The 13,340-nt window shown below is 42.9% G+C and overlaps 1 protein-coding gene across 14 annotated transcripts in view; it reads left to right on the top strand.

The window, feature by feature from the left end:
• The window catches only part of MAGI2 (membrane associated guanylate kinase, WW and PDZ domain containing 2), a 1,074,597-nt gene that overhangs the window by 259,714 nt on the left and 801,543 nt on the right, over positions 1 to 13,340 (top strand). The gene's annotated exons all lie outside the window — the stretch shown is intronic.

The following is a 13,340-nucleotide window of genomic DNA, read 5'->3' as shown; positions in this document are numbered from 1 at the left end:
CTCTTTGCTGCTTTTACAAATGCTTAAATTGTTTTTTCCATTCTACCTACACCATCTCGAGATGTGAAGCACAAAACTAATTTAGCATGTTAGACCTGAAGTTAGAGCACTTCAGATATTATTCATTACAATCTAAATGTCTTTTCAAAAGTGGTAACTAAGCAAATGGCACATTTTTCTGAAAGATTAGCCGTAGGAGATGTATAGCTAAAGCTACGTGAACTCATGTTTTCAGTCAATAGATTCCTTTATAATGGTTTATTTCAAAGAATGATAGCACATGAGGTATAATGGTATGCGTTTTAATCTTTAAGCATCAAATCGTATCTCTGTCTAGGGAGCTTCTAAGTCAATTCAGGCTGCATTCACATAGACAACACTAATGCAAGACACATACAAATGCACACTTTATGATACAAAGCATAAAGTTAGGCTATCTCCCTTCTGATATATTTACTAGGGGTCCCCCCTTCCCACCCCCAGCTCCCATTAGAGCCAGTGAGAATTCTGCAGCCCGCTTCAGGAGGAGCAGACTCACTGCCCATGTGCATAGAGGAAGCCCATGCATCAAAATGTATTTGTAGTACTAGATAGTTTACCCTGCTCCAGGTCTGTTAAGTGGGTAAGTGTTGCATTTAGTACTAAATTATCCTGAAAATGAATCTCCTGAGAAATTCACACACACTCTTTTGTTCTTGAATGAACTAGAGGGTGGAGAATTTTGATCCTTTGTCTTAAGAGTCTGTCAATGGAAGACCGTCTAAATGTAATGTAAACGTTATCCTCCAAGAATGTATTTCCTTAATGTAAACGTTATCATCCAAGAATGATCTGTGGCTTTGGGAGCTTCCAGGCAGTGGCTTTGTTCCTGACACATTCGGGTACTGGAATCAGGGGCGGCTCTAGAAATTAGGCTGCCCCAGGCAGCGCGGTGTGCTGCGCCGCCCTTCCTCGGTCCCGCGGCGGGTCCCCTCTTCCCGCGGCTCCGGTTGATCTCCCGCGGCAGGTCCACCGGAGCCCCGGGACGAGCGGACCTGCCGCAGGCATGACTGCGGGAGCTCCACCGGAGCCGCGGGAACAGCGAACCTCCCGCGGGCACGGCTGCGGACGGTTCGCGGGTCCGGCGGCTCCGCGTGAGCTGCCGCAGTCATGCCTGCGGGAGGGCCAGCCGAGCCGCGGACGAGCCCTCCGCAGTCATGCCTGCGGCAGGTCCGTCCGTCCGCGCCCGTGGACCTCCCGCAGGCATGACTGCGGCAGGTCCACCGGCCCAGCCTGCCGCCCCCTAGATTTGGCCGCCCTAGGCAACAGCTTGCTTTGCTGGTGCCTAGAGCCGCCCCTGACTGGAATTGTAAATACATTTTATCTTCTTCTCTACTTTAACCCATCCACAGCTATTAGTGTAACCAGTGTAGCACTTGCAATTTTCAGATAATTATCTATGTGGGACAACTTCTCCAGAACCCTAAATTTGATAGCATAGGTTCCACTAGGGGCTGTACAGCAGCAGGAGTTCAAAGAAGGCACCCACACTTAATTGGCAAGCCTGGCAGCCACAACAGAGGACAAATGGCACTTCAAAAGTGCCCTCAATTAGGTCCTGCTCCTACCTCCATTGAAATAATAGTAAAACTCCATTTGACTTAGAGGGATCAGGACCATAATGAGCAGCTAAGGGCAGTTACAGTCTTCCACCTCAGTTGATCTATAGTCCCCAGTGGACATTTCATAAAGGTTTCGGTTCCTGTGACATATAGTCTTGTTCCCATATACTCCATGCTGTACATGCACATTCTCCAGGTTAGCACTGTGGAACTGGACTATATGAGGCACCTATCAACATGAAAATGCCGCTGATTATATACAGAAAATGAGTTGCTATCATGTTTTGAAACTTCATATTATTACGATGAGCAAATTGGCTGCAGTTTCCCTTTAACTAGTTTTGAAGTGTGTGTGTGAGGCTCAAACAGCAGAGAGTTTGCTCTCCCAAAGCGAGAGAGTATAAATATGCCATCTAGAGTATAAATATGCCATCTCTGGCATATTTATACTAGTGAATTGAAAAGCATGTCACACAGATGTGACATGGCACCTAGTGTGTGTGGTGGTGTTAAACCTGTCTATGCACAGAGATGTACATGAAGGGCAGAGAGATGGACTGATTTCTGCTGTACCTGCTACCATCTAGATGTGCTGACATTTTGAAAGATCTTCCAGAGATTGAACAGTGGACTTAACCTTAACGGTGCATGTTTGCAATGTCAAAGCACATTCGGTTTACAATATAAAAATATGTCCAAGTTTAAAAACTTAGCAAGTGGAAAGGGACACTGGCTAACACACAAGAGCCAATCAAGTTGTTCAGGTCATAGGATAAAACAAATACAATACAACCACAATTTACAGCATTCCAGTTAATCAAAATGTCACCGTTAACAGTGGTTTTCTTATGTACCTGACACAAATGTGGGGGCGTTCGTTAATAATTATTGATGCTGTCTGGGTAGCAGAGCCAAGAGCAAGAGGGAGACAGCTCTCAAGAGCAAGAAGGAGGAACAGTCAACAAAGTCTTACCCTTAATACTCATCAAGAGACCATGCAAGAGCAAGTAGCCTTAATGAGTGCAGCCTGCTCTCCTAGGCAGCAGCAGTTTAGACAGAGAACCAGGTTGTGTCCCATAGTCGCACCAAAAGTTGCAGGCGTTACTAAGAGAATGTAAGTTGATTCCGTTCCATTCCTGGAACTCTCTAACTTAGGCTCCGTACACACTCTGCAGCTTATGTCGATTATAAGTTATGTCGCTCAAGGGTGTGAATAAGCCACCCCCCTGAGTGATGTAAGTTACACTGTCTAAGTGCCAGTGTGGACAGCACTATGTCAGCAGGAGAACTGCTCCCACTGACGTAATTACTCCAGCCCCCATGAGCTGTGGTAGCTAAGTTGACAGGAGAGCTCTCTCCTGTCGGCTTAGCGTGTCTGCACTAGCAACGTTACAGCGGTGCAGCTGCATTGGGGCAGTTGTGCCGCTGTAAGCTCTGTGGTGTAGCCATAGCCCTAGTTTGTAGTGAAGCACAAGGTTAGATGAAATTTAAATAGGTGTGTAGACTGTTTATTGTTTTGAAGTCCGTTTTTGTTTAAAGCTTTTTTCCAGCTACTAAATCAAAATACTTTGCTTTTAACAAAGTTATTGGTCAGTGTCACTGGTCACAGGTTCCCAAAAGGAAGAAGCGTGGGTGCTGGAAACCCACCTGGGCCTGCAGAGTGATGAACAGTTAGTAATATGGTGTAGGGTACTCAGGGCCTGATCTAAGAATAGATTCCACCTTAAGACAGATCAGAACATGTGACAGGGTGCACTCAGAGAGAGAAGGACAGTTGTGCAGCTAGTTCTGTAACCATGACATTTCACTAGCATTGTAGTGTGTCAGTGCGTCCCCATGACTCTGAGCATCCTAAGTGTGGAGTGCAGCTTCTCTGAAGCTGACTAGTCTTTGGCAGATGTGGCACCACTTCAACAAGGTTTTGGGTGTCCCCATCACCTTCAGAAAATCAGGGATGTACCATCTAAAAATAATCATGTGGATGAACAGAATTCCTTAACAATTTGAGAAGAGAAACTGTATGAAGGGCCAGCATGTTCCATTTAGACAATGACATATGTTGGGTCTGATGTAGAGTTATACCAGCCCCTGGGGGGAGGGGGGGGTTCAAAGGGATTGTGCATCAGGAAATTCCTCTCAGAGCTTCCAACCACATGCTGGGAGCTGCTCACTGTATCCTTTTGGTAGTGCAGAAATAGGGAGATTGCTCCAGCTGGGACCTAGTGGAGGTGCCAGAGAAATACCTATTGAGTACATGTGGGTGAACTCTGCGAAAGACCCTGGATGAACTTTTTGGGCCAGCAACTAATTTTTCAGTTGGATGCTGACATGGATAATGTTTGTTCTCCCTTATTCCATCCAGTGCTCATATGCCAGTGTACTCTCTCATTGGTGTGCATATTACTATCTAGTAATCACATATCTGTGCGGCAGAGACGGTAGTGGCATTGGGAAAGGAACAAGACCTCATCTGCACTTGCCAACATTATTATTTGTTTTACAGTACACAAAAGTGTGCAAGGTGCTTGGAGGCATCATGAAAACCTCATAACACTTCACATTAGGCTCCAATACCCAGTTTTTGTTTTACACAAATATTTCTTGAGGTAAATGGGGGGGGAGGGATCGCTCAGTGGTTTGAGCATTGGCCTGCTAAACCCAGGGTTGTGAGTTCAATCCTTAAGGGGGCCACTTAGAGATCTGGGGCAAAATCAGTACTTGGTCCTGCTGATGAAGGCAGGGGGCTGGACTCACTGACCCTTCAGGGTTCCTTCCAGTTCTATGAGATAGGTATATCTCCATGTATTATAAAAATGATGTTACAACTTAGGTCACAAGAGATGGCCTATATCCCAACATACAATAATAGCTGTGTTAGCAGCATGTGCAGCATTTAGAGCTCTGCTGGATTCTTATTTTTCTGTCTTTACGAGCAAGGCTATCTTTCGGACTGTACTTTCATGGGGCACCAGGAGTTTCTAACTGATGTGTGATAGACCCTGTGGTCATTAAAAAATCAATGAGTTTTCCCAAGTCTGAATTCTGTGGACTCTGATGTACTTTGACTGACCATCCAGCCCAGAATGCTCATAGCTTACACTGTGAATGGTTGTTTGCTGGTGCTATAAATAAAGAGCCTTAAGATAGCTTTATTTTATGGCTGGAGGGAAGGCAGGTTTTGTAAGGGTTCTCAGTATATGCATAACTCTTCCTCCCTCAGGGCCTGCCACTTTGCTGACAGCCACGCCCCTGTCTAGGAGGCCATTTACAATCTGAACTAAGAGATGCTGGGTAGTTCCACTGTATCATGCTCTGACACCACTTGTCCATGTGAGTAGTTATTTACTGCCCCTGCAGTGCTGCACATGTTCTTGTCCAGTACTTGCATAATAACAATCCAGCATCATTGTAGAAGCATCTCGGATGGCACAAATGCAGGATTTCAAATGTCTGTATTTAATCTGCAGGTCTTGCATGCCTCATGATTACAGACATTAGTGATCATGTGTGGATGTCAACTTTCTATTGTATGTGGCTTCACAACACAGTATGGTCAGTTTCCCTCATCATAGTTTTTCGTTTCTACTTTTTCTTTTCAGTTAGTTGATGTTAACACCACAGTCCACATCTTTTCATTAGTGGGTCTCATCCTTTATTTTTGGTCTCTATTCATCCTGATTAAAGCACTATCCACCACATGATTAAATTTACAGACTTCCTCACATCTAGCATAATATTGCCCTTTATCTGTTAAGTCAGTCACTGCTAAACTCACACAAGACTGTTGGATTGTGACCAGCTCTTGTCATTACAAAGTAAATTGGAGCCACCTCTTCCTAAGGATAATTCGAAAGAACTATTTTGTTTCATGTGAGGGGACTCCAGAGCATGGACTGGGTTTGAGAGCAAATACAGCTAGAGTTAATAAGAAAAGAAGTTATATTAAAACATCTAAAAGGAGTGCTGATGGCATGGTTTGTTGCTCAGATCAGAAGTATTATACCTGGCATTGTAAATGAATGCAGTGGCAAGACAGTTAACTTTAAATGCTATTTGAAATTAAATTATACTATTTCTCTTTTTTGAATACGTTTTTAGAAGAGAGCATATTTAGGAGATTGTAGATCTAAACTGTATAGAACATGTTCCCATACTTAAAAGGATAAGCAGGGATTATAAATTACTGAAACCAATCTAGTATTTCAGGTCAGTCCCATTATTTGCAGGGGGAGGGAGGGAAATCAGCAGAAGCATAACTGATTCCATTTAGATTGTGAAATAAAATGATAGGGGGTTGTTAAAATAAGATTGGAGTGAGGGAAGAATAAACATTACATTTTCAAACAAATGTGTAGGGTTTTTTAATGCAGCCCATTGTGTGTTAGTAAAGCAAGGTTCTGTATTTGGATTTTTTTTTAATTTTGGTAAATTATGTAAATCTATTACATTGGCAGTTTAACAGGAAAAATGGCATTTGTTTGCTTAACAGCTCTTTGAGTTGGAGAAAATCTTGTTCATAGCCATTGTTCATAACATCAGAAAGAGTTTCAATACAATTGTCTGATGCTCATTTTTATTATTATAAAAATATCTTACATTGTGACCTTCATCCCAACACTGAAACACTGACTCTACACCAGTGGTGGGCAACCTGTGGCCCACAGGCCACATGCGGCCCATCAGGGTAATCTGATTGCTGTCTGCAAGACATTTTGCTGGCATTGACTATCTGCAGGCATGGCCCCCCCGCGGCTCCCCGTGGCCGCGGTTCGCTGTTCCCAGCCAATGGGAGCTGTGGGAAGCAGCAGGCTGCAGGGACTTCATCCATTCTGTGCTACTGCTGGCAGCAGCACTGCCTTCAGAGCTGGGCGGCTGGAGAGCAGCAGCTGCTGGCTGGGAGCCCAGCTCTGAAGGCAGCACCACTGCCAGCAACAGCAGGGCAGAAGTAAGGATGATTTCCCCTCACACACAACACCGTTTTGGGTCAGGACCCCTACAGTTACAACACTGTGAAATTTCAGATTTAAATATCTGAAATCATGACATTTATGATTCTTAAAATCCCATGACCATGAAATTAACCAAAATGCACCGTAAATTTGGTAGGGCCCTAGTCTCATATGTCCTTCAGAGACTTTACATCAATGGATGCTCAGTTGTATTGCGGTCTAGCTCCAGCCTTACCCCTGGAATACCCCTGACACACACACCCCTTCCTCCCTTTATTCCAAGGGCTGGGGAGTGGCTGTTATGCAGTGCTGTGTGGCCTTAGCAGACCAAAGAACCTGGCCCTTTAACTGTGGCTCTCAAGCATTTTGTCCTGGGTTGTGTGACCTGCATTGTCCCAAGAGTGCAACTATATTGACAGGTCACAGATGGAGATGTGATTGTGGGTGTAGTTGAGTTCTAACCATTTGGCCCTGAAGATCATGATTGAATTGACACTGAAAGCAGATGGGCTGAGCCAGTGGAGTGAATAGTGGTCTAAATCACTGTGCTCCTGGTTGGTGGCCCAGCTCATTGAGGACAGGGTACCTGCATTCAATATATACTGGAGTCACAACGAGGCTTAGCCCTACGTATACTGAGTTTCCGTGTTCCCAGCTGGAGGTAAATCACCACGTGGACCACTGGAGCAACATCCTCCTCTGGGACAAAGGAGTACATTTCCTAATAGTCTGAAACTATTGCAGAATCTTAGGCAGAAAAATATTGATTCAACATTAACATTAACATCAATTCAACATTGAACATTAACAAACCAAGGTCTTAATGAGAGCCTGATCCTGCAGTCCGTATTATAATTAAGCAGTCAGTGGGGCTATTTGCATGAGAATAGGCGGCGTGATTGATCTTTTAGGTTGTAAATTCAGGGTCCTCAGGCACAGATCCTTCCTTCATTAATATGGCTGTAAAGCGCTGTGTACTGAAGGCGCTGTATAGGTAGTAATTATGCATAAAGTGCAAGCAAAGGGTGCAACAACCACAGATGGTCAGCAGGCTTTCCGGTTTCTTTGAAATACAACTCTAGTGCCAAAGGGGCTATAGCACCATTCGGGATTCAGTTCTGTCTTAGGACAAGTACCACTTTCTGAATCACTTAGCACTTGTGAGCCATCCATTTTCCAGAATTAATTAACCATCCTTCACAGAAATGTTTAATAGGCTATTTTTTTTATTATATTGTTAGTTTTGGGAGGAAAAGCCAAGACTTTTGCCAGTCTGTTTCTGATTGAAGAACATCTATCTAGACAGTGAAGTATAGAAATATAATAGATGAAAGGTAAGATTTCCCTATGTCAAATGGTCTTGAGTCAGTCACTATGGAGTCTTGCAATGTGTCCCTATTCAAGGTTTCTAATGCTGATATCTCTTCTGTGTGTGCCTTCAGGGCTTCTCAAGTTTACTTTTCCTTTCACGTGTAAAGCTTTCCCTGAGTGATTCTACGTTATCAAATTCTGTGCTCTCAATTTCTGTAAAATTTAAGCTTATTTTTGTAAGTTTCTACAATTTATTGCTGTGATGGATGACCTTCCAAGTTTGAACCGATACAGCACTGTGTTCTGAGCCTCTGTTGCTGTATGTTACTTTCCCCAGCAGCAGCAGCTGAGTGAATTTAACACAACTCTAGTCAGTTTTGCTACTGCTACTCAGAACTCTGAAGGCATCAGTAATATTGTTAAGAATCGTGTCAATTTTCCTCTGCTGCTGCTTGAGAAATCTATGAGCAGCAAAGGCGGTGGCCACTGAAGTATTCACAGGAGAAAAGGATCGGGAAAAAATAAAGCTAGTATGTGCCTGGTAAATGTTCTCTCGGCATTATTGTTTAGATGCCTAAATTAGATCTGACAGCCGCTTTGGTAAAATGGCTTTCATTCACCCTTCAGTTGGCTTTAACAGTCCACCCTCCTCCATTGAGACATTTTGTATAGCTAGCTAGGCTCCAAGAGCTGTGGAGGTAAACTTTATAAGGAGGAAATTAGGTTACTTAATAGGTTAACAGTAACTGAGTTTTTCCTGTCATACTGACTCCTCAAACACCACTCCATCTCCCTCTGTCCTTTGTGGTTTGGCGTGCAGGGAAAGTGTTCAGGAAGTTTGTGGTGTTGGTGAGGACAGGATAAAGGAGCACAATAAGCCTTTTTACCTTTAAGTCATAAAGTAATACTTACTGGCATTAAGACATGAAGTATTTTTGTTTAACCTTTCTGCGTTTCCTCTGATTTGGGTATCCATGAATATTAAATAACCTAAGTTTGTATTGTAAACAACAGAATCCAGGGTTTAAGTTACCTAACCTGTAGGTGCTAGTCAAGCATACTACTTTCCTTTCACCTGGATTTTGACAGAAATGTAACATCCGGCACATGAACGCACAAGTATATATAGTGAATTTGTTTTCCAGGAAAACTTGAAAAACAAATCAATTAAGCACTAGGTGGGGACACTAATTATGTAGCGAAAAGCAGATCCAATTTCACATATTCCTTGTAATTTTTAAAATAGAAGAATGATGATAGCATTAATATTACTGCTAGAAGACACACTCATGTTTGTTTTTATTAAATGAATAAATTGTAGATATTTTGGATTGATGTGTTGATTGAGAACACTGTTGCATTGTAGAAGTGATAGACCAAGATTTATGCGTGCTGCATTGCTCTTGATGGATTAATTTTCAGGATTACTGTGTTACTGTTTGAAATGGCAAATGGCATACTTTTTCAGGCATTTAAAAGCACTGCAAATCACTGCTTCTCCAAAACCATTGTATGTGAATAAAGCTGTACAACCTATTCTTTTCCTTTCTTATGAAATAGCCTTTGCCATCCATTCTGTGACTAGACCAGCATTCTTGGGAGTCCTCATCCACGAATTATCCCATTCATAATACCTTTTCAATGAGCATGCTCGTCTGAAGACTTTTTGCAAAACAAGTCTTTATTTATAATTAGACTTAACAAAAAAGGCAATCTAGGTACTCTGTGAAAAGTACAAGGTAAATATTAGACAAAGGTGTCTATATAATTTTACATCTGTAATTGGGTGTCTTTATCTATTCTGTGCTTCTTAACAGTGAGAATACCATGGTCAATCCAAAGTAGGACCTGAGCCAAAGCCCACTGAAGTCAATGGAAAGACTCCTATGCCTTTAGTGGATTTTTCATCAGGCCAGCAGTGAGGAGCTACATTTAGGAATAGATAGCCTTGTTCTGCCTACCTTAAAATAATTTGAAAGTAAACAGTCAGAAAAGATGACTTATTTTAAATCTATTCTTAATCAGACATCTTATTTTTCTTCAGTTATGTTTAACAGCAGTACACCTCATCCTTTTATCTTGCTCTTTAAGAGCTGCAAGCTGTCAGTACCAATATAATGTATAGAAAGTGGATATAACTATCAGTTTCTTTCTCTCTTCATATTTCCGCAATCTAGTTTAAAACATTTAAAGCTGATGTAAGTGGTGATGGCAAAGTGGATGCCCAGTAAAGAGTACTGATATCAATAGTGTTTCTTATTTATCTCAACCAAACAAACATTCCCATGTTTCACTTGACATCATCTAATTGTGCATCTAGAGTCAGTGTCGTGTTCCTGTCACTCTGACCTTTGCCCTCCCTCCTCCTAATTTTCTGTTTGATATGAGTTGTTCCGTCTTGTCTTGAATTGTAAACTCTTTGGGGGCAGTGCCAGTCTCTTATGATGTTTGTACAGCATTTAGCATAGTATTACTGTTATGCTATATGAAGCACATGGGATCTTTATAGAGGAGAAGGCAAAAACATTGTATTTATTGAAAATACAACAGTTAGCATATGCTTTTTAGTCTCTCTCTCACTCACACTCACTCTCTCTCTCTCTCTCTCCTGACGGTTGATGTTTATAGTTATCAGTCTGTTGTAGCTTGAGTCAATCTAATGGCCAGTTAGATTGAGTGAGGAGCTGGGCTCTTGTTGGTCGCAATCCCGCTTAAAATTCTAGCCCAAGTGTCTTGTTCAGGGTCCCACAGGAAGTCTGTGGCAAGGTCTGGAGTTGATCTTGCCTAACATAAGAACGGCCATACGGTGTCAGACCAAAGGTCCATCTAGCCCAGTGTCCTGTCTTCCGACAGTGGCCAATGCCAAGTGTCCCAAAGGGAATGAACAGAACAGGTAATCAAGTGATCCATCCCCTGTTGCCCATTCCCAGCTTCTGGCAAACAGAGACTAGGGACACCATCCCTGCCCATCCTGGCTAATAGCCATTGATGGACCTATCCTCCATGAACTTATCTAGTTCTTTTTTGAACCCTGTTATAGATCTCTTGAGTTCTAGTCTAGTGCCTCAGCCACAAGACCAGCCTTCCATCTCTCCCACCACTTCCCTGTGAAACAAGTTCAGCGATGCTTTAGAGAGAATTTCATACTCCGTGGAAGTTTTATTTTCAGCATGGTTCAGAATTTATCAGTTACAATTGATAGTACAGTGAGGAGCCTTGTTTTCTGTAAATTAGGTTAAAATAATGCCCTTTTCAGCACTGTCAGAAATGTGGTGGCCTTACAGTTAACTTTGTTGTATGTGACTCTACAATTATTTGTCATTCTTAACATCTTCTAACATGGCTCACTTTTGCTTTAAATGCAGCACATAGAATTAGACAGTTCTGAAAACCAGCCATAGCTGTTCAGCAAAAGTGAGCTCCCTACTAAAATGCTCATGTTTGTACCATGGAAGAGTAGCATAGACGTCCTCCCTTTCTCCAAACAATACTTATTTCTGCTGCCGCAGTACTTGGTGTGTACATTAGGGGCCTGCCCAAAGTCTGCTGGAGTCTGTCTTGACTTGAAAGGGTTTGAGATGAGCCAACTATACAGCTGGCACTGCTGCTGCTCTGGTTGGCTTGTGCACCTGACCCCTTTCCCTCACCTCTACTGCTCGCCCTTCCATATTGAAACCATTGGAGGAATAGAATTAATAGCCAGTTTGCTGAGGCTTGCACTGGAAACAGGAGGTAGATGGCGGCTGGAGGCGTGTGAGAATTCTGTCTTCTCGAAACAAGCCACTTTTCCATCTCTAGAATTTGAGTCCTATTTTCCCTCTTCTCCAGCTATATGTAGTATTGCAGTGATAGAGGAATTCACATACAATTATAAAGCTGCCTTTAGCTTTATAAATGTATAAACTTGTAGCGCTCAAGTGGAGTCCTAATAGCCAGTGCTGTTTACGCTTGTCTCTCCACTGGCTCTGACAACATAGGAAGTATTGAGCATGCCTGTGAGACAGGGCCAGTTTATGCTGGATGTCACGCAATGGTTGCCATTAAAGAGTGAACGTGTAACAGTTTTTCTTTGATACTATACTGCTGTAACTCTCCAGTGGTACATTTGCTGCCACGACACCCCCCACCCTCCATCCGACTATGTGTGGCATTGTAGCACATTTTGCCTCAGTTTCCCCCACTTTCTTTTGCCTGACTCTGGCCATAGAAGTGTCCTGGCCCTCCAGCTGGACCACTCTGCAAAGTCCTGCTCCTTCTAGAGCCATGGTGCCCTTTACCAGAGTTCAAAAGAAACATAAACAAAACTGAATGTTCAGCCTCGCTGGGCTCAGCTGGCAGCCATCACAGCACAGGTGCGGCTCTGCTTCTTTATGCTGTCCTCCTGTCTACCACAGGCCTGAGTTAGCCCCACTGCCCAGCACACTGCTCCCCTCACGCAGGTGTAGGCAGCCTACGGTTCCACAGGGCTGCTGCCTCCTGTCAGGGTCCCAGCTCATCTAGCCAGCCTTGCTTTTTAGCCACCTTTCAGGTGGCTTAATAGAGGGAACAAACTCTCTAAGATTCCCAATCCCAGGCCATCTCCTTGCAGTGGGACTCACCCACCTCTTGATGGCATCAGGCCTTGCCCTTCCCCACCTGGGCTGCAGTTCTAATTCTGCCTGGCCTGCCTTCCAGGTGTGAGCAGCAGATTAATTGGCCTCTTAGGCCTATATTAACCCTTTCCCAGCATGTGTGCATGAACACACATTCCTTATTTTAAAAAGTTTGCAGTGTCTCACAAAACATTTTGGTAACTGCTGGCAAACACTGACTCTTAGCAACACTAGTCTCATTGTTGGCTTATTCAGAGTGCCAGTGAGTTGCTATCATGATATGCCTCTTATTTATTTATTTTTTTCCAAAGTTACTGCCCTTTTTAATTCTGCCTTTAGATTAAGAGAGAGAGCTTCCCAGACTCTGTAATTATCAGCCAAACACCAAGGAAATTCGCATTGTCCAGCTGATAGATTCTGTGATTTTTGTATGATTGCTCCCAGTGAAGAAGTAACCACTCAACCACCCATCAAATCCTTTCAGTGAAACTTGTATTTTGTAGTGCTGTGCAGGCAGTATTCAAATAAGGAAACAAGAACTTGGGGAGAGATTCTGCTACCTGATACAATTAAGGCTAAGACACTGTAGGTCACACCTTGACATTTTCAGAGCTTTAATTCCAAGCTACAAATGGCACAGATGTAGAGGTAATCAATTTAAGATGGCAGAAACTGTGTAGATAAAAACAGAATCGCTTACTGCATACTCATAAATTCAGGAAAAAAAGCCTGTTAATGGAAAATATAATCACCTACAAAAAACTTCAGTAAGAAATTGGTTAATGAAAAGGATTACGAGATATAACTGTTATTAATGTGTAAGCATTTCATTCTAGCATCTAGTGAGAATTAACAGGATACATTCTTTCTTTTTAAGGTCAGCCTTA

Source organism: Mauremys reevesii, linkage group 1 (assembly GCF_016161935.1).
Source record: "Mauremys reevesii isolate NIE-2019 linkage group 1, ASM1616193v1, whole genome shotgun sequence".
In the NCBI taxonomy this organism is placed as follows: Eukaryota; Metazoa; Chordata; order Testudines; family Geoemydidae; genus Mauremys; species Mauremys reevesii.
The sequence above is the reverse complement of the archived record's forward strand: the minus strand, read 5'-3'. Positions and strand labels throughout refer to the sequence as shown.